The sequence below is a fragment of the Ceratotherium simum genome, chromosome 35 (assembly GCF_057802395.1).
Source record: "Ceratotherium simum simum isolate JZ-2026a chromosome 35, ASM5780239v1, whole genome shotgun sequence".
NCBI lineage: Eukaryota > Metazoa > Chordata > Mammalia > Perissodactyla > Rhinocerotidae > Ceratotherium > Ceratotherium simum.
The window spans coordinates 3,025,016-3,037,253 of NC_141934.1; the positions used below are offsets into that span (position 1 = coordinate 3,025,016).

General features: G+C 61.3%; 1 long non-coding RNA gene and 1 pseudogene across 8 annotated transcripts; one reads left to right on the forward strand and one right to left on the reverse strand.

The window, feature by feature from the left end:
* Positions 1-588, forward strand: part of LOC101387609 (cationic amino acid transporter 4-like) — a 351,414-nt pseudogene extending 350,826 nt beyond the window's left edge.
* Positions 589-2,525: 1,937 nt separating this feature from the next.
* On the reverse strand, positions 2,526-11,859 carry LOC147912410 (uncharacterized). 8 transcript variants are annotated; one of them, XR_015549913.1, is made up of 8 exons: positions 11,758-11,859; positions 10,274-10,390; positions 9,859-10,049; positions 9,377-9,466; positions 5,266-6,164; positions 3,836-4,793; positions 3,673-3,738; positions 2,526-3,511 (listed from the first exon to the last, which is right to left on the reverse strand). It is a non-coding gene; the product is annotated as an uncharacterized LOC147912410 (long non-coding RNA). The 8 variants fall into 8 exon arrangements; XR_015549912.1 differs by lacking the exon at positions 11,758-11,859 and having other exon boundaries at positions 5,266-5,374; positions 5,459-6,164; positions 10,274-10,928; XR_015549910.1 differs by lacking the exon at positions 11,758-11,859 and having other exon boundaries at positions 3,836-4,567; positions 4,682-4,793; positions 10,274-10,928.
* Positions 11,860-12,238: the final 379 nt, after the last annotated feature.

A 12,238-nucleotide genomic window follows, 5' to 3' on the forward strand; every position in this document is an offset into this window, starting at 1 on the left:
CTTCGCCCCTCCCTCCTCTGCCGTGGCAGGACGCACCAGGGTTCACAGGGCGGGGGAGGCCAGTACCCATCCCCCTCTTTCTGCATGGCTAGTGGGCCCTCGTCTCCAGAATCTCCAGAGAAGGAGAAGACCTTGTGGCCTCCCGAGAAATCAGGCCCTGGGCCAGCAGACCTTCCCACAGCCCAGCCCAGCCCTGCCCTTGTCCCCCCAGATTCCCGTGGTGCCGGACTCCAGCCCTGAGCATCCTCTTCAACATCTTATGCCGCACCTGAGCTCCCTGACCTGGCTGGGCTTCTCCATCTGGCTGCTGATCGGTGAGTGGGGGCCAGGCTGGGAGCCCGGGTGGGCTGCAGGAGGAGGGCCAGCAGGGAAGCAGGGCTGGGACCTGCCCCTCAGGCTTGTGCCACCCTTGCAGGACTCATGGTGTATTTTGGCTACAGCATCCGGCACAGCAAGGAGAACCAGCGGGAGCAGCCAAGGTTGACAACCACACGCGGCAGCCTGGAGAAGACAGTGCAGGCCCTGCAGCCCCCCAGCCAGACACCTGCCCAGGAGCTTGGACACATGGAGCAGCCCTCCAGTCCATGAGGACCACTGGGGCCTGCCTGCCCCTCCCCACTTCCTCAGGAGGCCAGAGGGGCTGGCAGCCCCTTCTACCCAGGGTAGCTTGGGATTGCAAGCCTGCCCACGTGTGGGGGTCCTCAGGACCTCAGCACAGGTGCCGAGCTTTGAGTGTTTGGGAGTGGGCCGTGGCCAGTGCTGTGATGGTGGACTCTTTGCCCAGTGCCTTCCAGTTTACAACCAACTCCAGCTGCCTGGGCAGGTGGAATAGAGCAAACAGGGAAGAGGCCCCCAGCCCCAGGGATCCAGAATAATAACTGCTTGGCCAGCCACGTGACCTGTCACCGTGTCCACTGTGGTGTTCTTTGTGGCACTGAGTCCCCATCTGCCCCCGGGAAGCAGATGATTATCCCCAATCCACAGCAGAGGTACCGAGGTTCTGTCAGGGGGAGGTGCCAGCCATGCGACAGCCCTGAGTCAGGGATACAGCCAGGCCCTGGTCCCAGAGTCCTGCCCTCAGGCCATGCCCTCTGCCCAGCTCAGAGGAGAGATACATACACTAGGCAGGGAAGGGTCCCACACACGGTGCAGTCAGCCTCCCTTCCAGGCTCCGCATAAGTTCCCTCAGGGGTGGATCCAGAGAGCAGAGCCTGGACCCCAAGGAGACCACCTAGAAAGGGCAGTGGAGTTCTGGGGTTCCCTCGGTTTCTCAGGGATCACAGAGAGCAGGGCATGTGCCTGAGGCCTGCCCCAGGGTGTAGAGGCCCACCTGCCTGGGTAACATGCATCTCTCAGGCACAGGCCCACACAGCTCCCCTGGGGGTGCACACCCACGTGCAGACTGAGGCACAGCTGGTTCCAAGCTCAGGGCTGCCCACAGCTCCCCAGCTGCCTCTCCCCCTGCCCGCCCCTCAGGGGTTTGTGATAAAGGCTCCGGACGGACACACGTGTGCAGGTGGGGGCACAAGCGCCTGGGCCTCTCCAGGTACCTTCCAGCCCACCTGGTGGCAGTGGGGCCCCAGTTCTTGGGGGTCCCCAGGCCCACCCTGCACCCCCACTGGTCTCCCCAAGGCCACACTATGTCTACCATAGACGCCTCCGCCTCCCCGTTCCTGCCTGGAAGGACCACACAGGAAGCTGCTGGCTCTGGCAGCTTTACTCCTCGGCTCTCTGCAGCCCTGACCTCAGCTTTCTCTGGGCCCCAAGGACAACCAGGTACCCGTGACCCCGCTCCAATGACCAGGCTCAGGGCCATGTTCTCTCACCCTGGCCCTTCTGAACCCGCCTCTCACGGACACGGCTCTGGGGAAAGAGAAGAGCAGGGACCCCAAGGTTTTCCTGAGGCTCCAGGTGCCAGATGATTCCAGATGCTGCCCAGCCTGAGCACAAGTCCTGGCCCTCCCCAACCTGGCCCATGTTCCTCTACCAGCAAGCTGCCTGCGTGCCCCTGGTCACCAGGGACCCATGAGAAGGCAGCCCCTTGTCTCCCTGGGGTGGGTACCCCCAAATCCCTGCCCTTCCCTGGGAGCAAGAGAAGGCTTGCCTCCTGCAGCCCCGTCCCTCTCCTCCTGACCATGGGCCCAGGGGGCACAGGGAAATCCTCCAGCAGGCAGGACTCAGGGCCCTAGGAGGATTCCAGAGCCAGAACCAGGCCAGCCTGCTGGGGGCTTCCAAATCCTCTGTTAAGCACATTCTTTCCAGCCCCTGGGCTCCACCTGGGGTCTTGGTCAGAGCGTGGTCCTTGTGCAGTTGACTCAGGCTGGGGTGGGCAGCTGCCCAGACATGTTCTCAGGTGTGACCTTGGGCAGCAGTGACATATGTGTCCAGATATACAGCCTCCACACCCAGGGCTCCCAGGAGCCCGGTGAGCAGGTTCCAGGGCATTGGGCTGGGGGTCACCGAGGACACAGATAGAAGGTCCCAAAAGACCCCATGCTCACCAACTCAGCCCCTCCCCCCCCCATCCCAGCCCCCCACAGCCCGAGGGCTGCCACCAGGAAGGGGCTGGTGCTCACAAGCTGAGCAGGTTTGGGCCCAAGAGGTGCATGTGTCCTTGCCTGGGTTCCTCGGGGGTTGGATCATCTGCCCACCATACTCCTCACTCCATGGATGAGGCCCAGACCTGGGAGGGAACCTGCCCTAGGAACCCAGCCCGAGAGCAGCTGAGACAACTCCTCCTGTCAGGCTTCTTTCTCCCTTGCCTTGGACTCTGGCTGCACAGACCCCCAGGCAGAGCTGCTGAGAGGGCAGGGGCTCTACTGTGAGGGGAGTGCTGGCAGGGGGAGGAGGACTGGGGGCCAGGGATGGCCGGAGTTGACCACAGCCAGTGTGGGGACAGCTGGAGAGTGGGGAGCTGCTGGGAACACTGGAGAAGAGGCTGAGAGAACGCTCTCCAGACCCAGACCCAGACCCAGCAGGAGCCCCACTGGACCCGTGCCCTGCCGTTGTGTTCCCCTGCAGGTCTCTAGACAAAACTTGCTTCTCTGGTCCCCAGGCAGCACCCTGCCAAGGCTGGAGTAGGGGGAGGAACAGACAATCTGTCTGGGAGCTGACGGGGGAATTCTCCCCACAACCCTGCCCTGGTCCAGCTAGGGCTTCATCCATGAGTCCCCAAGGCAGGGCTCCCACCCTTCCCAGTCCCGAACCCCCAACCAGCAGAGAAAGGCTACAGGCCTCAGGAATGGGCCAGCAAGTGGGTGCCAGGGCCACCCTGGTGACGGCATCCAGCTCCCAGCAGCAGCAGCGGGGGAAGGTGCTGGGCCCCCTCTAAGGCATCTGGGCATCCAGATGTGGGGGTGGGGAGGCCTGCACATGAGGGTCTCCAGCCACCATCCTCCAAACTATAGCCCAGGGGCTAGGCAGGCCCACAGCTCTCCTCCTCAGACTTGGTCCTCCAGGAGAAATGGGCTTCCTCGTCCACGTACAACAGCAGCAGGTCACAGAAGGTGATCTGGGAGAGGCAGGGCAGACCCATGTCCTGGCCCCCACCCTGCCATCCCGCCACCTCTCCAGCCCTCACCCCAAGACTCATGCCAGCACAGGGGCTCGGGTGCACACTTGGGGGGCACATGCTTGCCGGGAGCCAGAGGGAGCCACAGTGGCCAGACTCACCACAACCAGCCAAGCCGCTCTGGTGCCCAGAGTGAGAGTTGTGGGGATGAGCCCCAACTACCATGCCTGAGGGAGACCTGGACTGAGCCTCTCTGGCTGTGGCTGTCGCCCCCTCTCAGCCTGCACCCCTGCCTGCCCCCACCCTCCCCAGCCTGGCCCCTACCTGCCCAGTGATGAGGATGTTGAAGGATCTTGTAGAGCTGGAGCCCATAGCCTTAGGGGTCTCCACGCCTGAGCCCTCCCACCAGTGAGCAGCTGTCCTGCAGGCAGGAGGGAGTCTAGTGGCCTGCTCTGCCCACTCCTGGGCTGGGCTGCCGCTCACAGGCCTCATCTTACTCATCCATTGACTCCATTCACCCCCAGCCCGAGTCCTGGGTCTCAGCCCTGTGTCACTGCTGAGGACTCAGGGGACAAGCAAGTTGTGACCTGCCTCTCAGAAGCTCCCTGCCTGCTGAGGGGATGGGGACAGAAGGGTCTCTAAACAGACACCCGCAGTGGGTGTGGGGGAGGTGGCGGCAGGCCTGGGGCTGTGAGGGTCCCGAGAGGGGCACTCACTCTCCCTAGGAACCAGGGAACACTTCCTGCCAGGAGACTCTCAGGCTGGTTTCCCAGGGGTCAGGAAGGAGTTCCAGGCAGAGACGTAGGGCGGGTGAGAGCACAGGATGCGGGGAGCTGGGCACGGGCGGGGTCCAGCCCCACATGGTTGCAAAGGGCTGGGGAGGTCAGCGATGCCAGGCCAGGCCGGGCCCAGTGGGCAGTGTCAGGGGCTTCACCTCCAGGCCTGATGGCTGTGCATACGTATGCGTGAGGGTGACGACGTGACAGAAGGATGGGGAGTCTGCTTAGGAGACTCAAAGACAGGACAATACATGCACACAAGATCCTTGAGTGCATCCTGGATCAGAAAATAAAAAGATTTGGAGGATTATTGGCACAGCTGGGGAAATTTACATATTAGATTTATCTGCCAATGTCAGATTCCTGAGTGTGACAAGAGGCCAGTGGTCACCTGGGGAAGGTCCTCATTCTCAGGACAGCATTGAGAGGGTGAGTGTCCAGATATCTGCCACTTACTTTCCAATGGTTTCCTGTGAAATCTATCTACATATATCCGGCTCACTCTAGAGAGGGAGAGAAAAAACGAATGGGCAAAATGGTAAAAAAAAAAAAAAAAAAAAGCCTGGTGAACCCAGATGAAGGCTACATGGGTTTTCACGGCACTAATCTTTGAGGTTTTCTATAGATTCTTGTAATGTTTTAGATAAAACCTTAAGGGAAAAGTAAGGAAAGCCCCCTGTTCTGTGGAGGGTGATGCCGGAGGCAGGGTGTAGTGGAGGAGGGACTGAGGGTCCTAGCTGCAGCAGGGGTGTGGGGACACCCAGGGTGGAGGCTGAAGGGCTCAGGAGGGAGGCTGGACGGAGCCTGTGCTGGGGGACCTGGAGTTCAGAGCACCCCCTCCTGCCCTGGGGACCCCTCCACACACAGCAGAGCGTCCAGAGGGCTGGGCCAGGCTGGGGTCTGTCCCGGCCGCCACAGGAGGACAGGTGGAGGGGCACCTGGCTGAGGAGCAGCAGGCGGGCAGTGGGGCCGCACCTGAAGTTGTAGCTCCTCTCCTGCAGCTGGAAGGAGTTATGGGGCTGCAGTCAGAGGCCCCGGCGTCCAGGTCACAATCCCAGAGGACATGGATGTCCACAGCCCCGCCCTGCACACAGCGCATCACTGCTCCACCAGCACGCGGGCAGGGACCCTCTACCCGAGCCCTCCCGGAACGCTGCCCCTCACAGACCCCTCCAGCTGTGGCCACGAGGTCCCCGATGTGGAACACGGGGCACTGGGGCTGAAGCCTGGGTCACAGCAGCAGTGCTTGAAATAAATGGTGTCCCAAGTCTCCAAGGCATTGAACCTGAGAAGGGGTGGGGCTGGGGGGTCGGGCCAGGCAGGGGACAAGGAGGATCTGGGGCAGCCAGGACCCACCATGCTCACCTGGAGAAGTTGAACTTGCTGAAGGTGACAGTGTTTTTGATGAACAGTGTGGAGTTCTCAGCCTGGAGCAGCAGGGGCTTCCTCTGGTGGGGGAGGTCAGGGGAAGGCTCTGCTGGTCCTGGGACCTGCCCCGGGTGTCGGGGACACTTACACCGGCACAGTGTCGCTCTCCATGAGGCAGCAGGCCTGGATCTCACAGGACCTGTGGGTCCCATTGAACTCCACACACTGGCCTGTTTTTACGCCTTGAAAACAAGACAAACTCCAGGCCCTCAAGACTCCACAGGGCCTGGGGAGGGAGTGGGCAGGGGGCTGTTGGCAGAAAGAAGACACACAGAGGCACCACCGGGCCTGCACGAGGGAGCCACCCAGGGTCCCAGCACGGCCCCCTGAACCCCCTCCCAGTGGAGGCGCTGGAAGACAGGCCCACAGTTACCGTGGCTGTGCATCCCCGTCTCCCCTCAGGACAGTCCTCGTCAGCCCAGCGGTTCACAGTGGGATGGAGGGTGCTGAGGTGGTGAGAGAGCAGAGTTGTCCAGGCCCAGGAGGTGTCTCCCCTTCGTGACCCAGCCCTGCAGTCCACAGGAACACGCCCCTCCCCTACTTAGCCCCCAGGGTTCCCTGAGTCTGGGGGCACATGGGAAAGCTGGAGGGTGCAAATAAAAGGAGGTGGTCAGAGTGGGGGAGGGCGAGCAGCCCCCCGTCAGATAGGGGGTGCAGTGCGGCATCCCAAGGCAGAGCGAGACTCCTTCCCTCCTGAGAGTTCTGTCCCTGGTAGGGGCAGAAGTGACTCCTTGAGGCCCACCTTCTCTGGTCCAATTTGGACAACGGAATAGGGGCGGTAAAGGGACTCGGGGAGGGTAAGTTCATGCCAGGGTGGAGGTGCTGGGTGTGGCAGACTAAGGAAGGGACCCTCGTCAGAGGGGCCTGTAGGGAAGTGGGACCCCACACACTGGCCAAGTCCCTTCTAGGCTTGTTCTGCTGTGAAACAGGGACATTAGTGCCTGCAAATGGTCACAGAGTTCAGGGCATCAGCCAGGAGGGGACGGTGGCGAGCTTTCTGCGAGTCCCAGACTCCGGAGAGGAAGCACCCTCAAGCGTCAGGCACTCGCACAGACGTGGTTCTGCCAGGCAGAGAGTGGACGCCGCTGTCCAGAGGAATGTAGCACCAGGGTGCCAGGAAGGGCCAGGGACTCTGAGAAGCCAAATGAGATGGTAGGACTTTGTGGGGGTGGGACTGTGAGAAGTGGGCAGAGGACAGTGTGGGGCCACCTGCACTGCCTCACTCTCCCTACCTATGGCCCGGGTCTGCGCTTCCTCTCAACCCTGGCTGGGCCACCACCTCCTCCGAACAGACCCCACGGTGACCACCATGGGGCCCCACCTCTGCCCTCATCCACCTCCCTCCAGCAGCCTGAGTGGTCCCTCCCAAAGCACAGACGATCAAGCGCCCCTCCCCTGAGCCCATCTGTGGCTCCCGCTGCTGCCATCTCCAGTTCAGCTCCTTAGAGGGGCTCCCAGGCCCCTGTGGTCTGGGGCTACCCCCTTCCTGCCCCAGTCCAAATCTAGGCTCCAGTCCACTCAGCAGCAGGGAACCCTGGAGGGGCCTCCTCTCACACAGTCGGGGCCTTTGCCCACGCAGCCCCTCTGCCTGGACATCCTCTAGATCCCACTCAGCCTCCCATCCTGCAGGAAACCCTTCCTGAGGCCCCGGGTTGGCTGACGTGCCTCCCTGGGTCTCCCAGCTGCAGCTTCTGCCCCCATCTCAGGCCCTGCCACCCTGGCCGGGCTGTCTGTGCAGGAGCTCCGGGAGGTGGGGAGGGTGGAGTTCTGTAAGCCTGGTCTGGGGGAGGCTCGGCAGGTGTTTGCTGGAGGCCGTGACACTACAAGGAGCACAGAGCACATGCTGGCAGGGACCAGACGACCAGGACCCTGAGAGGAGCTGGCAGGAACTCTGCTATTCTCAGGAAGCTGGGGTGTCAGGTCTGATGAATTACCCAGCCCTGGCAGCTTCGAGGGAAGGGCCAGAAGCCTGTACATGAGCAAAGAGGAACCACGTGGATTCCAGAAAACAGAGAATTGTGGCCCCAGCACAATTTGAGGACACTCTACAAACCAAACATCAACTAGATGTCTCTGAGCATTCAGAAAGGGAGGGACATCATGTGTGTTTCCAAACTTCAGCACATCCTCTGTGCATGTGCCTCACCTCGTTTGTGGATGGGGCCAAGCAGGGACATGTGCCCCCCAGCAACTGTGGGGGGACCAACGACCAGGACTCAGAGGACAGGAGGCCACACAGTGACCCTCCAGCCCAGCAAGATTCCATGTTGGACTCAAAGAAAGATGTCACCAGGGAGGGAGGCTTCCAGGGTATGTCCGGGTCCCAACTGTTCAGACAAAATTCACAACTGGGGAACCTCACGGAGAATAACGGTGGAAGGCTCTGGAAGCACACTGCTCAGGGGTGTGGAGGCCCATCACCCACAGGCTGGGAGGCCTTGGGTCAGTGACTCAACCCGGCTGGGCCTCAGTCTTCTCATCTTTTTCTCTACATTTACTGTGTGTGTGTGTGTGTGTGTGTGGTGTGTGTGGGTGTGGTGTGTGGTGTGTGTGTGTGTGTGTAGGAAGATCAGCCCTGAGCTAACATCCGATGCCAATCCTCCTCTTTTTGCCGAGGAAGACTGGTCCTGGGCTAACATATGTGCCCATCTTCCTCTACTTTACATGGGACGCTGCCATAGCATGGCCTGACAAGCGGCACTTCGGTGCATGCCCGGGATCCAAACCTGCGAACCCTCGGGCCACCGAAGCAGAGTGAGCACACTTAACTGCTTGGTCACCGGGCATGCCCCTCAGTCCTTTCACCTTACATGGGGACTGAAGTACTTCCTGCCAGGCAGGGTGTTTGTGAGACGAAATGAAATGATTGATGAAAAGGTTTTAGCTCAGTGCCTGGACACAGCAGCACCTACTGAGACCTCAGTCACCTGGGAAGGAGAAGGGGGGACATGGCTGGTGACCCAGGGCTGGTGGAGGAACGAGGGACCCGCGGGGAGGCTCTCAGGCAGCCTTACCTCTAGGCATCTGCCCTGAACTTGTCCTGGTGTCACAAGGAAATTGCTCACCAAGAAGCGCACATTCTCTCCCTGGAGGCTGACCTACTTTATACCAAGCACAGCGCTGGGCAGCCCCCCATGAACGTCAAACCCAGTGAAAGGAGAATAAATGACGTCCAAGATAACCGGTGATCATCGATCTAGCACTTCTTATAGAGATTAAATAGAAATATAAAGAAGCACGGCATTTGAAAATAGCCAACAGAAATTGGAAAAATACATAAAAATGAAATCATCTAGCTAAATGAGCATGGGGGAATGATTTGCTTGTGGAAATCTGGCAGGATGCTCGGGACCTGTGAAGGCTGCTGGCTGAGCGTGCAGTAGAGAGAGCGGAACAGAACCACTCTGGGAGGGAACCATGCGCACTGGGGGACACTCCACCCAGAGCGGGGGCTGTCACTATCGGTCCCCAAATGACCTGTTATAGAATCTGACCTTCCGCCAACGTCTCCCCCGAGGGGTCATTTTATTCATGGACCCATATGAGTACCACGTGCTTCGAGCTCTGGAACAGCAAGATGTCGACTGGCCACACATATCAGAACCCGTCCTCAGTCCTGCTACCCTGCAGGTGACCCGGTGCCCACTAGCAAGCCTACCTTCATCTGCCCGAAGCCCATGGTGACAGCAACAGCAGAGGTGAAACCTTTAATGGCTGACGGGGCAGGAGATGAAGTCCAGCAGGAACCCTGGCCATCCAGGAGGAAATACTGAGACTGCCACAGCTCTGCCCCATCCGAGAGGACACAGGTGGACGTGGGCTGGGAGAGAGGGTGCGGGTGGGATTGGGGCAAAGGTGGTGGGTGACCTGTCCTGTTTGGGCTGGTCTGGAGAGCAGGAAAGGGAGGCTAGCTCTGAGGCCTCGGGCACTTCTCCAAGTGTCCTGGCCTCTAAGCGGAATGGGGTAGGGCTGAGGCAGCACATCCTCTCCCCACCACCCCACCACACACACAGGGACAGCCCTTGGAAGGCAAAGAAGGAAATGCTGAGGGCAGGTGCAGCCCCAGGAGCAGGTGCCTCGGGTGCCCAGGAAGAGCAGAACCGCAGCCCCCACCACAGCAGGAAGGCCCGAGAGTCTTACCCAAGCGCAGGAGCCCATGGCTAACTGCATGCAGCCCCACAGGAAGGCCAGCAGCACAGCACAGGCAGGCTCACAGAAGGTGCAGAAGGAGACCAGGAGGGACATGATGGCCGTGGGGCCCAGAGTCACATCCCGGGAGGTGCCCAAGAAGAAATACATGAAGCACCCATGAAGGCAAAGCAGAGGCCATACTGTTGGGGAGAGAGAGGGATGAGCACCCAGGAGGCACGTGGCACGCCCACAGGGTCCCTGGTATAGACGCCTGAGCACAAGGGTCTGTGTGTCCACTGGGTACTTTGGGCACACCTGCGCACACACGCAGGATAAACGCTCCCCCTCTATTATCCACGGTGTGACCTGCAGTGATCAGAGGACCTCTTTTCTCCCCCCACCCAACTGGGGCCCCAGGTACCACCTGCGGGAGCACAAAGGCCTGTGAGCTTCTGTGAGAGTGTGAGTCTGAGAAAGCATTCTTAAGGCTGCGGTGAGTCATCCTGCTGCCGCATCAGGCAATCCAGAACTAGCCGGGTGCCTGTGTGTGACAAGTGTGACAAGAGCAGGTACAGGGGCGTGTGTCTGCCCAAAGGCAGTCACAGGCTCTAGACTGTAAACCAAGGCTTCTTGGGCCCCACGGGGCTGGAACCCTGGGAATCCCGCTTGTCTGGAGGGGATACTATGCATTTCTACTCTGCTTCTGGGAGGGCACTGAGGCTCAGAGTGGGGTCACAGAATGGGAACAGGACGTGGCCAGCAGCAGGGGCAGTCATCTGACTTGGGGCAGGAGTCAGGCCACCACACCTGTGGGCCTGGCCTGACAGCACCTTCACAGAAGAGGGCATGCCTGGAGTGGGCGTCAGGGCAACACAGACCAGCAGTCAGAGTCCAGGCTTCAGAAAACCCAGCAATAGGGCCGGGGGTCCAGGGGCATCAGGAGAGGCACAATCTGTCTCCCCTCCAGGGGGTCTGACGCAGATGGTTAAATCCCCCCCTTGCTGGTCTGAGAGCGGAAGCCAACCACCTGTGCAGAGGAGGCCTCAACCAAAAGTCAAGTGTCCCCCTCCTCTGCTCACTGCTCCCCCTGAACCCCACCTGCCCAAATCCTAGGTGCCTTCTCTCCCTCCATCAACACTGGCCTGGAAGAATGTGAGAAAAGAGTTAATGAGAAGGCTAAACACTAATTAGACTCAAGGTTTTTCCTCCCAGGAGAATTTGTTTCCTTGTTTTTTTTTTCCTCCCCAGAGAAGTTAACGAGGAGCAGTGCAGAGAGAAGCAGGGTCCAGGGGGCACCGACGTCTGGCTGGCGGGGTGTGGGTGGGGGGACTGGAGGCCCTGAGGGACCAGAGGATTTCTATGGGCGCACCATGGGGGGCTCCACTCACTAAGGGGGACTGCAGTGCCGAAGGGGGTGTGTCTCCCATCCTGAGGCTGCGTCTTACCCCAACCCTCATCTGTGGCATTCGCATCCCTAGAGGGGCCCCAGGGGTTCTAGTTGGTTCTGGGACAAAGCCAGAGGCTCCTCATTAATTCAGGGTGCGCAGCATCCTCTGGGATCCTGGCGCCCCCTGCGCGCAGCGCCGGCCCCAGATCCCCCTCACCCTGGGCCCCCGAGCCTGCTCTGGACAGAACCCGGCCCCACCCCCGAAGCCGCCTGCCCGAACCTGGGGTCTAAGGGTGGGACCCCACACCGGCTAACGGTTCGCGGCCCGCCGGCCTAGCAAGGCGGAGGGCGGCGGGGACACGGGTGGGGAGGCGGTGGGTGGGGAATGGGGGTCCCCGGTGGAGGTCCCCGCACCCTCAGACCCCGCACCGCCCCTCCCGTCCGCCGCCCCCGGGCGACCCCGGCCCGTCCCTGGCAGCTCATCCACCCCGTCCCGGGCCCGCCGCCCACCGTGGACTCACCTGGCGCCGCAGCTCGCGTTCTCTGGACGTCGCCTCAGCCGGGGCCGCAGGAACTGTAGACAGCGGAGGAGCGAGGGCGCGGGGCCCGGGCGTCCGGGGACGGTGCCTGACGTGCACGTGTCCTCGGAGCGGGGCGGGATGCCAGGCGGGGGTCTGGCAGGAAGCCGCCCCCGGCGTAGGGTTGGGACCGGAAGCCGCCTCCGTGCGCTGCCCGGGGTCGGGCTTTGCTGCGGGGGCTGGGGCTCCGCCGCGCGCAAGGGGCGGCCCCGGAACGTGTTGCAGACCCTCGGTGAGTGGGACCCGTCGCCACCCCGGGCACCGCCCTCCATGGTCGCCTGTTGTCGCCCCCAGAAGCGGCCACTCGCCCTTCCCACCAGGGGTCAGTGCTGACCCCAGCGTGCCCTGCAGCTGTTACTAGAGGGGAGGGGGTTGGGGGCTGGGAGAAAGGGGTATAGGGGCACATGTACATGGTGACGGATAA